The sequence below is a fragment of the Papio anubis genome, chromosome 13 (assembly GCF_008728515.1).
Source record: "Papio anubis isolate 15944 chromosome 13, Panubis1.0, whole genome shotgun sequence".
Taxonomy (NCBI): Eukaryota; Metazoa; Chordata; class Mammalia; order Primates; family Cercopithecidae; genus Papio; species Papio anubis.
The window spans coordinates 96,218,767-96,231,464 of NC_044988.1; the positions used below are offsets into that span (position 1 = coordinate 96,218,767).

The 12,698-nt window shown below is 43.8% G+C and overlaps 1 protein-coding gene across 5 annotated transcripts in view; it reads left to right on the forward strand.

Annotated features, from left to right (window-relative positions):
- The first annotated feature begins 4,162 nt into the window (after nucleotides 1–4,162).
- The window catches only part of ZBTB43 (zinc finger and BTB domain containing 43), a 35,048-nt gene continuing 26,512 nt past the window's right edge, over nucleotides 4,163–12,698 (forward strand). For 2 of the 5 annotated variants that reach the window (XR_004178005.1, XR_004178004.1), the window contains exons 1-2: nucleotides 4,163–4,569; nucleotides 8,234–8,356. The gene's annotated coding sequence lies outside the window, so the exon portion shown is untranslated. Of the gene's footprint in view, nucleotides 4,570–7,270; nucleotides 8,357–12,698 lie in introns of those variants that run through there. The other 3 variants (XM_003911938.4, XM_009189162.3, XM_017950019.3) reach the window with 3 other exon arrangements.

Here is a 12,698-nt window from a genome sequence, read left to right on the forward strand (position 1 = left end):
GGCACCCTGTGGCCTTGATCTCCTGGGCTCAAGTAATCCTCCCACCTCAGTCTCTCAAGTAGCTGAGACCACAGATGTGTGCCACCACACTTGGCTAATATTTTCATTTCTTGAAGAGAGAGCATCTCATTATGTTGCTCAGGCTGAAATTTTTTAATTTTATAGAGACAGGGTCTCACTATATTGCCCAGGCTGGTTTCAAACTCCTGGCCTTAAGTGATCCTCTCAGCTAGGCCTTCCAAAGAGCTGGGATTAGGGGTATAAACTGCCACAACCATCCTTATTTATCAGATGTTAATATAATTTAACCAGCACAGAATCTCTTTTGCCATTCCTTCACCCCAATTTTTCTTTTTTTCCTTTTCTTTCTTTTTTTCTATTTTTTTGAGATGGGTCTCACTCTGTTGCCGAGGCTCGAGTGCAGTGGCATGGTCATGGCCCACTGCAGCCTCAACCTCCTGGGCTCAGGTGATCCTTCCACCTCAGTCTCCCAAGTAGCTGGGATTACAGGTGTGTACAACCACACCATTTTTTGTAGAGATGGGGTTTCGCCATGTTGCCATGGCTAGTCTTAAACACCTGGGCTCAAGTGATCCACCTGCTTCCCAAAGTATCAGGCCTCTGAGCCCAAGCCAAGCCATCGCATCCCCTGTGACTTGCACATCCACATCCCCTGTGACTTGCACTTATATGCCCAGATGGCCTGAAGTAACTGAAGAATCACAAAAGAAGTGAAAATGCCCTGCCCCGCCTTCACTGATGACATTCCACCACAAAAGAAGTGAAAATGGCCGGTCCTTGTCTTAAGCAATGACATTACCTTGTGAAATTCCTTTTTCTGGCTCATCCTGGCTCAGAAAGCTCCCCCACTGAGCACCTTGTGACCCCCACTCCTGCCCGCCAGAGAACAAACCCCCTTTGACTGAAATTTTCTTTTACCTACCCAAATCCTATAAAACAGCCCCACCCTTACCTCCCTTCGCTGACTCTCTTTTCGGACTCAGCCCGCCTGCACCCAGGTGATTAAAAAGCTTTATTGCTCATACAAAGCCTGTTTGGTGGTCTCTTCACACAGATGCGCATGACACAAAGTACTAGGATTACAGGTGGGAGCCACCATGCCTGATCTCAAATTTTCTTTAGGTTTGTGTTTTAAGTAGTGTATAACTAGATTTTTTTTTTTTTTTAATCTCATGTTTCCACTTCATCCTCCCAAGTTGCTGGGATTACAGTCGCCCACCACCACGCTTGGCTAATTTTTTTGTTTTTGTTTTGTTTTGTTTTGAGATGGAGTCTTGCTCTGTCGCCAGACTGGAGTTCAGTGGCACAATCTCAGCTTGCTGCAGCCTCTGCCCCCGCCCCAGGTTCCAGAGATTCTTCTACTTCAGCCTCCTGGGTAGCTGGGATTACAGGCACGCACCACTACACCCAGCTAATTTTTGTATTTTTAGTAGAGACAGGGTTTCATCATGTTGACCAGGCTGGTCTCGAACTCCTGACCTCAGGTGATCGGCCCACCTCAGCCTCCCAAAGTGCTGGGATTACAGGCACAAGCCACTGCACCCGGCCATTTTTTTTCTTTCTTTCTTTTTTTTTTTTTTTTTTTTTTTTTTTTGTATTTTCAGTAGAGATGGGGTTTCGCCATGTTGGCCAGGCTGGCCTTGAACTCCTGACCTCAGGTGATCTGCCCGCCTCAGCCTCCCAAAGTGCTGGGATTATAGGCATGAGCTGCCATGCCCAGCTGCCTGGCAATTTTTCAAGAGTTTCTTGATACTTGTGCTTTTAGCCCCTTTGTTTTTCTAAGCATGCTTGTTTTATATTGTGGTTCTAAAATATCAAATATCTAAAGCTGGTGTGGATCCACCTCTACTGCTTGTCTTCTCTGCTTATTTCCTCAGGGGGTTTGTGGTTTCCGGTTGTGAGTTCATATTTATTTAGAACCCTATCTGTGGGAATTCTTTGAAGCCTGGGTTGCCAGCAAGTTCTTTCAGAGATTTGTGTTTTGGCCAAATACTGTAGGCACCACCTACCCAGGTTCATTTCAAATTAAAATGTTCAGATTGTGGGCTTTTGAACTATGCAAATTGTGTGGCCATGTGATAGTCGGACTTTTTTAGCCATGAATCCTCCAGGGCAATGATTTCCCCTTCTGCTGAGAACCAAGGCACAGAGAGACATCTTTAACTGCTGCCTACCTCTGTATGGCAGATTTTTTCCCCTGTAGTTTATCCTTCACCTGAGGACATATTTCTTCTTGAGTCCCAACCTGATGTTGCAATTTGACTTTAATCCTGTCTGGACCCAGGTGAATGCTCCTATAGTTGGTAGCAGTATCAGTGTTTACCTATCTCCAGAGATAATTTTGAAAATATTTGTCAGTACAGGGCATGCACCAATGGATCAGAACAGATGCAGACTTTACCTCTGCGTAATTTCTGAACATCAATTGTTTGACTTCCCAGGCCTGTGTTCTTGTTTTCCTCCTAGCTTCAGATAATTTTCCTGACTTTTTTTTTTGCAAGTGTATCCATGCGTTTAAGAGGGTATTCTAAATATTTCTTCTAGCAATTTTATCTATTTTGTTGCAGTAATATTTGGAAATATATAGTCCTCAATATTGCCAGAAATAAAGTCCAAGTAAGAAGTTTATTTGTCTCATGCAACAAAACACTTAAGGGTGTCCAAAGCTGGCACTGTGGCCTAATGTCATATGGGACCTAGGTTCTCTCAATCTTCCTGCTTTGCCAGCCTTAGCATTTACTTACCACTTCATAGGCACATGATGGCAGTTGAACTTCCAAACTTCAGGTCTGCTTAGAGGCAGGAATAAAAGTGGCAAAACACTTAAAGAGTATACTCAACTAGGCTAGGCGCAGTTGCTCACGCCTGTAATCCCAGCACTTTGGGAGGCCAAGGTGGGTGGATCATGAGGTCAGGAGTTTGAGACCAGCCTGGCCAAGATGGTGAAACCCCGTCTCTACTAAAAATACAAAAATTAGCCGGGCGTGGTGGCGGGCACCTGTAGTCTCAGCTACTCGGGAGGCTGAGGCAGGAGAATTGTTTGAACCTGGGAGGCGGAGGTTGCAGTGAGCCGAGATTGCGCCACTGCACTCCAGCCTGGGCAACAGAGCAAGACTTTGTCTCAAAAACAAACAAACAAAAAAAGGCGGGGGGCTGGAGCATACATGTTTTAAGTAGAATCTTTGACAAGCTGTTCTGCATCCATTCCCATTTCTGTGCTTCCATATTTGTTTTCTTTCATTTCGCTTTCTAGAAATTTTTTCTTTTCTTTTCTTTTTTCTTTTTTTTTTTTTTTTTTTTTGGTAGAATTCTCTCTAGAAAAGCTACACTCCTGTGTCCTAGGGCCCAACAACAAGCAAGACAGGCATAATAGCTGGGAAACCAATCAGCTTAAACTAAGACAGACAATATCAAAAGGGCATGTCTAGCCCATGAGAACATCCACCCTAAATCCAGAAGGCATTATGACCACATCTCTTCAGCTGCCTGGATTTCAGGTATAAATTAGCTCTTCTACAAAGAGGGCACTTGGTCTGTAAACGGGTCCAAAGGTAAGAGTCCCACTGCTATAAGACCTATCTCTCTTCTATACTAACATGGTGGGGCAAGGGGGAAGAAAGGGGCGAGAAGGATGGAGGGTTTTGGGAAGGAGTGGGAGAACTGGAGGCTAGAGAGATCGTTTCTGTCCCACCATCTGTGTGACCCCAGTGCCCAGCACAACGCAGCCCACAGAAAGGCACTGGTCCTTTCATTGAACATTTACTGAACATCTACTACATGCCAAAAAGCTGGATGGGTGCTGTGGAGGCAGAAATGGATTTGGAGATAATCTCCGCCAGGCAAACTGAGGTCAAGGTTTTCCTTTGTTTGTTTAGAGAAGAGACGGAGAAGGTCAAGGTGTTTTTGTTTTGTTGTTGTTGTTAAGAGTCTTGCTCTGTGCCCAGGCAGGAGTGCAGTGGCATGATCTCGCCTCACTGCAACCTCTGCCTCCCGGGTTCAGACAATTCTCCTGTCTCAGCTTCCCAAATAGCTGGGACTACAGGCGCCAGTAACCACACTCAGCAATTTTTGCATGTTTTGTAGAGACAGGATTTCACCATGTTGGCCGGGATGGTTTCGAACTCCAGCCTCAAGCGATCTTCCCGCCTCGGCCACCCAAAGTGCTGGGATTACAGGCGTGGGCTACCGCGCCTGGCCTATGTCAAGGTTTCAAGAAGGTTTAGAACTCGGTATCTGCTCCCCTATTTTCAACAGCTTAGTCAGTCCCTAAAACTGATTGACCCGCTCCAGACTGTACTGCGCAGGCGCCCGCTACCTATGCCCTCTCTCCGGACGCCCAGCTCAGACAGTGAATCCCGCATGCGCACTCCTCTTTCTCTCTGACGCACCCCCGGAAGCACTGTCAATTTCGGGGGGCGGGACCGGGAAGCGTTTCCGGGGGCTGAGGCACAGGCTGAATCTGTTGCGGCAGCGAAGGCTAGAACAGGCCTGCGCCGGCGGCGGAGAGGATCCCTTGGACGGGGGATGTGAGCGCTGAGCCCTTGGCAGGTACTGAGTGGCCAGGACCACGGGCGGCAAGGCTAAGGGAGGAGAAGTTGGTGGGGGAGTTAAGGGCTCCTCTGCAGGCCCCGACGCACGCGCCGCTTGCCCCGCCAGGCCCATTCCGTGGACCGGCATGCTAAAGCCCCGCGCGGAAGGTTGGGGTCCCGGCGCCCCAGCTCCGAATCCCGCAGTCTCCTGCCCACACGGCGCGCAGACCGCGATACCAAGGCCTTTGGAGCAGCTTCTCGCCCAAGGTCACCCTCGCGGCAGCGGAGCTCCGCCGGCCACAGCGCTTAGAGATCCTGCCCCCGTCCGTCCGCTGGCCTTTCGGGGCGTCGGGTGGGCGCGGCTTGACGGTCTCGGGTTCGAGCCACCAATGCGTGAAGCCTGAAGAGCCAAGCTGGCAGAAAGACTGCGCCTGGACTTCTCTGATCTTCTTTTCCCTTCTGTTTCACCCCGGTTGCTGTCTCTGTCACCTGTTGTAACCTGTCCTTTTTGTCTTTCAGCTAGGTCCCTGTCAACCTGATATTTCTCTCCACTTTGTCTTTCTCGGGGTATATGGATCCTGTTTCATATCTGTCTCCACCTTGCTTGTGTGTCTGTTCACCCTGTCTCTGCCACTCAGCCCTTACTCTAATTCAGGGCCTGTCAGTCTAGCTTTTTGGCCATCTGTCTGTTTTTCTCTCTTTCTTCCAACTTCTTTTTTCCTCTTGTTTCTGTTTCCTAGCTGAGTTTGTCTGGGTAGGGCAGGGCTGCCCAGACCTCTGAGCCATGGAAGGTGACTCATGACCCCGTGAAGCTCCCTGCACTGGTGACACTCTCAGTGACTCGACCGCAGTTTGGCCTCAGCTCTGACAGGTGCCGCCCAACATAAGTGTCAGAGTGCAGGAGAGTCTGTCAGGGAGACAGGAGGCCCATTTTAGGGCCAGAGCAGCTTGATGAGTCCTAGCCTTTTCTCACCTGTGGTTTTTCAGGCCCGCACAGCTTCCCAAATCCCTTCACTCCATCCACTTAACCACGGGATGGTCTCCAGGGATCTCTGGAGCCTGCTCTTTGAGTTACAGCTGTTTAACAGGCCTGCCTACAGGCTAAAGAAGGATCAGACTGAGATCTTTGGGGCTACTGGAACAGTAGCAGAGTTTCTGGGAGAGCTGCATGCTTAGTTCAGAGACTGTGTCAGCATTTTCGGTTAAATTGTAAGAAACCTAATAATCGGGGATTTATTATTTGCTTTACAAAAGTACCACGGGAGAAATAAACCGTACACAAAAGGACAAATATTGTTTGAGAGCCCTTAAATGAAGTACCTAGAATAAACCAATTAAGAGACGGAAAGTAGAATAGTTTACCAGGGGCTGGAGAGAGGAGTTAGTGCTTAATGGATACAGAACAGAGTTTTGGGGGATGATGAATAAAGTCTGAAAATGAGTTGTGATGATTGCACAATATTGTGAATGTACTTCACTGAATTGGACTCTTCAGAATGCTTAAAATTGTTAAGTCTTAAAGTTTTATGTATATTTTATACAATACAAAAAAACAAAAACAGTATTCATTGGAGACTCCTGAAACCAATAAGCTCCTTTTACGTGTAATTTTTCAAAATTCATTCTGTAGTTGTTAGGAACATTTAGTTGAACCTGGGTTTATTGATTCCTACTCTCTTTACAGCAGTGGGTACAGCTGAGGTTCTTAGAAAAGTTTAGTTAAATGGATATGGTTAAAATCTTCCTTAAGCTTTCTACTTACTTTCTGCCCTGGCTCTCTTCCCTCCGCCTTTCTTGGAATCAGTGCAAGAATCTGCTCATAAGTAGGATACTTGATAATTATACTCTTCACAGGAAGAAAACTCATAAGGTTGAAAAATAGCCCTTTTATTATAATGCAAAATTATGTGTTATTTCTTGAGTTTTCTTATGGGGGATGCCTTTGTGGGTTTTTTGTTTTTTAAAATCTCTTATTTAAGCTCTTTGCCTTTAAGGTAGTTTATTAAACTTTCTAATAAGATATCGCAACTGAATTACTAGTTTATTTCATTGAATGCTAGATGCTGTTGATTATTTCATGTACCACTAAGGAAGAGAGAAACCCTGCTAATTAAACTATGGCTTAATGCGCTCTTATCGTTTAGACTTTTTATTATTGAAAACACTTTTAAACTTAGACACTAAAAAATGGTATCAATGCCTGTGCTAATGCATGTATATACAAAGGAAAAATAAGAATAAATTGGTTAAAGTATTCATTAAAGTTAACATTCCAGGTTCTACTCTTTATACTTTTCAGTTCAGAGTGTGTCCATATTTTTTCTAGCGTGTCATCCTTTGTGTCATCAAGAACATTGATGAGGACCTCAGCAGTTCTCTGTCATTGCCTCAGGCTGTGACAACTATTAAAACTGCCACCTGGTGATCACATGCTGATTTCAGGAATTTTAAAATGTGAAAAAATGCATGTCTGAAAATTAATTGAATAGTATCATTTTCGTGAACTTTTCCATTTCTTTTTTCTTTTTCTTTTTTTTTTTTTGTGATGGAGTCTCGCCTTGTCGCCCAGGCTAGAGTGCAGTGGTGCAGTCTCTGCTCACTGCAACCTCCACCTCCCAGGTTCAAGCGATTCTCCTGCCTCAGCCTCCCAAGTAGCTGGAATTACAGGCGCCTGCCACCATACACAGCTAATTTTTGTATTTTTAGTAGAGACAGGGTTTCACCATGTTGGCCAGGCTGGTCTCAAACTCCTGACTTCAAATGATCCACCTGCCTTGGCCTCCCAAAGTGTCGGGATTACAGGTGTAAGCCGCTGCGCTGGACCTGAACTTTTCCTTTTCACTCTGTTTATATTTGCAGTTAGAATAGGGGCTTTTGTCTTACTTGTAACATATTGAGGACATAAGATTTTTTAAAATTTGTCGATACGTTGTTAATTTTATGAAATGAGTGCTGTTTCTGCCTTCTGCTTTCTTGATTTCAACTTCTTATCCTGAATTCTAATGCACATGAGGGCACAGTTAAAAACATTTCCTTGGCTTTATTGAAATTTGATGGAAGGATGACTGATGAATGGAGGGTTAGTTTCTAGAACATTACCTTCTCTTTTGAATCTCAGAGAATTTGCTATAATGGAGTGTTTGTCCTGGAAATTTTTAAGTAAAACATTCAGCCGTGGCTTAAAATTGAAGGGAGTCATGAATCAAACTTCATAAAGCAGGTGGCTTGTTTTTTTAAAACACATCTTAAAATAGATTTTACTAAGTTATTTGGCCAAAGTGTTCTAATTAGGAAAAACATAGAAGAATACTGATTGACAATGGTCAGGAGACCAATAGCCCTCTTCCAAAGGATATGTTAATTCTGCAAAATTACATAGTCATTGATCATGTTGGTTTTCTAGTTTTAACAAATATGCCACAGTAATGGATGAGAGGTATACGGGAATTATGCACTGTCTTTTCAATTGTTTTGAAAATTTAAAATTATTACAAAATAAGTTTATTTTTTAAAAAAAGTACAAAGGCAGGAGCTACAAAGTTGCAGAATGAATTTAATATAACCAAAAATGCCAGTCTTGATTACTTTTCTTTCTGCCACTAATGTACATCTCCAGTGTTTATTAGCAAATATACATGTACATAGCATCTCTTTTACATTTTCACTGTTACTCTTCCTTCCAGAAGTCAATGTGATTTTAATTTGAAGCAAAACTGAAATGGGTTCTTCTTCCTCATTCTATTCATATTGCTTTTTGATGGCCATGGCATAAGAAACTTTATCCCAGGAATACAGCTTTGCATTAGGTAAGCTATAAACTTGCTCATAATACCATTGTTAAAAATTACGTACTGTAATCATTTCTCTTTTAGCAACAATAATAATGTATTTTGTTAAGATATTTAATTCCTCTAGACCAGAAGATTCTTTCTTCTCTTCCGAAGAGATATTACGCATTCTAAGGCCCACCAATGACATACTTTGCACTGATAGAACATTTAATGTCAGATAAATTTTTCTGCCAAGTGATTTTTTTTTTTAACTTAGAGAAATGTTAGATTTGGAGTTATGCTGCTGTTTGAATCCTGACATGCCATTTCTGAGGTGTGCAACCATGGGCAGGTCTTTTAATTTGAGCTTCGGTTTACTCATCTTTCAAAAGGATGCAATGCTACGGGAGTGTTGCACAATGTAGGTTTACATAGTGCGCTCTGTGAACTCTAAAGCATTTCACTAATGTAAAGAGTAGGCATAGGGAATTGGTATTTTTGTACATTTGTGCCAGGCTTTAAATTTACTGAAGCAACATTTACTATGTTTAAATGTGCTTTCTATAGTAAGCCTGCAAATTACCATATGCTCTGATTAAAGAAATCTCTGAAGGACTTCACAATAAGTAACTGGTGGGTCTGCTTCCCTATTATATTGCTGTCATCTGTGTTTTTAGGATGTTTAATTGGTGTTTAAATCACGTATAAAATTTGACTTAGAGTTCCTCAGCTGAATAATAAATAGTGGCTGCTATTAAACTCATCAAAGTTGGAGGGAATCTGAAGGTCATCTAGTTCAAGATTTCTTCAGTATGTTGCCCTTCATCTGCTTTTAAAAAGCCAAATAGCTTTTAAGAAGCAGAGTGGAACAGGCTGGGATTGATGTGTTTGTTTTAGAACTGTTGCTATTGGATTAAAAAAAATAAAATACATGTGCAAAGTGACATAAAACTGCTGGTATCTTTTTTTTTTTTTTGAGATAGAGTCTGGCTCTGTCGCCCAGGCTGGAGTGCAGTGGCAGGATCTCAGCTCACTGCAACCTCCACCTCCCAGGTTTAAGCAATACTCTGCCTCAGCCTCCAGAGTAGCTGGAATTACAGGCATCTGCCAGCATGCCTGGCTAATTTTGTATTTTTAGTAGAGACAGGGTTTCGCCTTGTTGGTCAGGCCGGTCTCAAAGTCCTGACCACAGGTGATCCACCACCTCATGCTCCCACAGTACTGGGATTACAGGCATGAGCCACCGTGCCCAGCCGTCTTTTTTTTCTTTTTTTGCGATGGAGTCTCGCTGTGTTGCCCAGGCTGGAGTGCGTGGTGCGATCTCGGCTCACTGCAACCTCTGCCTCCTGGGTTCAAGCGATTCTCCTGCCTCAGCCTCCCAAGTAGCTGGGACTACAGGCACTGGCCACCACGCCCAGCTAATTTCTTTGTATTTTTAGTAGAGACGGGGTTTCACCGTGTTGGACAGGATGGTCTCCATCTCTTGACCTGGTGATCCGCCTGCCTCAGCCTCCCAAAGTGCTGGGATTACAGGCGTGAGCCACCGTGCCTGGCCTGGGCCATCTTAAGTCTAAGGATGGTCAGTATGCTAAAGTTTATGAATGCATTGTATATAATAAGATTATTTAGATTATTTGTGAAAATGATATTCATGTTTACTTTCCATACTCTCAAACTATAGTGATATTCACAGCCAGGCACAGTGGTTCACACCTGTAATCCCAGCACTTTGGGAGGCTGAGGTGGGCGGATCACCTGAGGGTCAGGAGTTCGAGACCAGCCTGGCCAACATGGTGAAAACCCATCTCTACTGAAAGTACAAAAATTAGCGGGGCGTGGTGTCACACACCCGTGGTCCCAGCTACTCAGGAGGCTGAGGCAGGAAAATTGCTTGAATCTGGGAGGCGGAGGTTGCAGTGAGCCGAAGTGGAAGCCACTGCCCTTTAGCCTGGGTGACAGAGTGAGACTCCATCTCAAAAAAAAAAAAAAGAAAAAATTATATTCACCTTTTCTTTCTACCTCTTAAACTATAGTGGGCCTGAACAAGTGCTTTGGATTTAAATCTCAACTTTACTCCTTACCAGTTACATGACCTTAAGTTGCTTAGCTTTTTTGTCTATCTCTAATTCTGTACAATGGAAGTAAAAAATACCTATTGAGTGGGTTGCTGTGAAGATTAAGTGAGACAGAACATCTAAAGTGCTTTGCATAGACTTTGTACAATGTCTGTATGAAGCAGTTTATTTGTATATGTGTATCATAAATAGTAGTTGCTGTTATTTCCTATTAATGATGACATTTTCCTAGTCACTCAGTCATGAAACTTCAAAGTCAGCATTGGTACATCAGTTTGCCTTGCATTACTCTTTATTTTATTTATTTATTTATTTATTTATTTATTTATTTGTTATTGAGACTGAGTCTCGCTCTGTCGCCAGGCTGGAGTGCAGTGGCACAATCTCGGCTCTCTGCAAGCTCCACCTCCCGGATTCATGCCATTCTCCTGCCTCAGCCTCCCGAGTAGCTGGGACTACAGGTGCCCACCACCACGCCCGGCTAAGTTTTTGTATTTTTAGTAGAGACGGGGTTTCACCGTGTTAGTCAGGATGATCTCGATCTCCTGACCTCGTGATCCACCCGCCTTGGCCTCCCAAAGTGCTGGGATAACAGGCGTGAGCCACCACGCCTGGCCTTATTTCTATTTTTTTGAGATGGAGTCTCATTCTGTCGCCCAGGCTGGAGTGCAGTGGGGCAATCTCGGCTCACTCCAGCCTCCACCTCCTGGGTTCAAGTGATTCTTCTGCCTCACCTCCCGAGTAGCTGGGACTACAGGTGCCCACCACCACGCCCGGCTAATTTTTGTGTTTTCAGTAGAGACGGTGTTTCACCATGTTGGTCAGGCTGGTCTCCAACTCCTGACCTTGTGATCCACCCGCCTCAGCCTCCCAAAGTGCTGGGATTACAGGCATGAGCCGCTGCACCTGGCCACATTACTCTTTTTTAAACAACGTTATAGAGACATAATTCATAAGCAATAAAGAGGGTTTTTTTTTTTCAGTATTTTCACAGATTTGTATACCCATCACCACAATCTAATTTTAGAACTTTTATCTCCCCTCAAAGAAACCCAATTAGCAGTCGCTCCCCATTTCTTCTACCCCCAGCCACGAATCTACTTTCTGTCTCTATGGATTTGTCTATTCTGGACATTTCATGTAAATGGAGTCATACACGATAGGACCTTTTGTGTCCGACCTCTTTCATTTAGCGTAACGTTTTCAAGTGCCAGCCGTGTTGTCACATCTATAAGTATTTCATTCTTTTTTATTGCCAAATATTCTATTCTAAGGATATATCCCATTTATTTATCCATTCATAAGTTGATGGAACTTATGATGGTTTTCACTTTTTGATTTTTAAGAGTAATGCAGTTATGAACATTCACGTACAAGTTTTTGTGTAGACATATGTTTTCATTTTTCTTGGGTATGTACCTAGGAGAACTGTTGGATTACGTGGTAACTATGTTTAACTTCCCGAGGTGCTGTCACACTGTTCCACAGTAGCTGTACCATTTTACACGCCCACCAGCAATGTATGGGAGTTCTAGTCCCTACACATCCTCGCCGACACTTGTTACTGTCTGTCTTACTTTTCACAGCCATCTTAGTGAGTGAGAAGGGGTGTTTTGTAGTTTTGATTTGCATTTTTCTAATTACTAATGATGTTGAGCGGTTTTCATATGCTTGTTGGTTATTTGTATATCTTCTGTGGAGAAATGTCTCTTCAAATCCTTTATCTATTTTTCAGTTGGGTTATGTATCTTTTTATTATTGAGACATAAGAGTTCTTTAGGTATTCTAGATGCAAGTCACTCATTAGTCACATGATCTGCAAATAGTTTCTCCCATTCTGTGGGTTGTCTGTTCACTTTCTTGATGGTATCATTTACACCTTGTGCTACTGCTGTATCTTCCTGTTGACCAGTTCTGTCAGTCTCATCAATGCCACCCCTTTTCCATACGCACTGTTACTTTTTTTTTTTTTGAGACGTAGTTTCGCTCTTGTTGTCCAGGCTAGAGTGCAGTGGCATGATCTTGGCTCACTGCAACCTCCGCCTCCCAGGTTCAAGCAGTTCTGCCGTCTCAGCCTCCCGAGTAGCTGGGATTACAGGTGTGTGCCACCATGCCTGGCTAACTTTGTATTTTTAGTAGAGACAGGGTTTCACCATGTTGGCCAAGCTGGTCTGGGACTCCTGAAATCTTGAGTGAACTACCCGCCTCAGCCTCCCAAAGTGCTGGGATTACAGGTGTGAGCCACCGTGCCCGGCCCCACTGTTACTTTTATTATTACCTAGACTATACTTGTTGAAATCTTA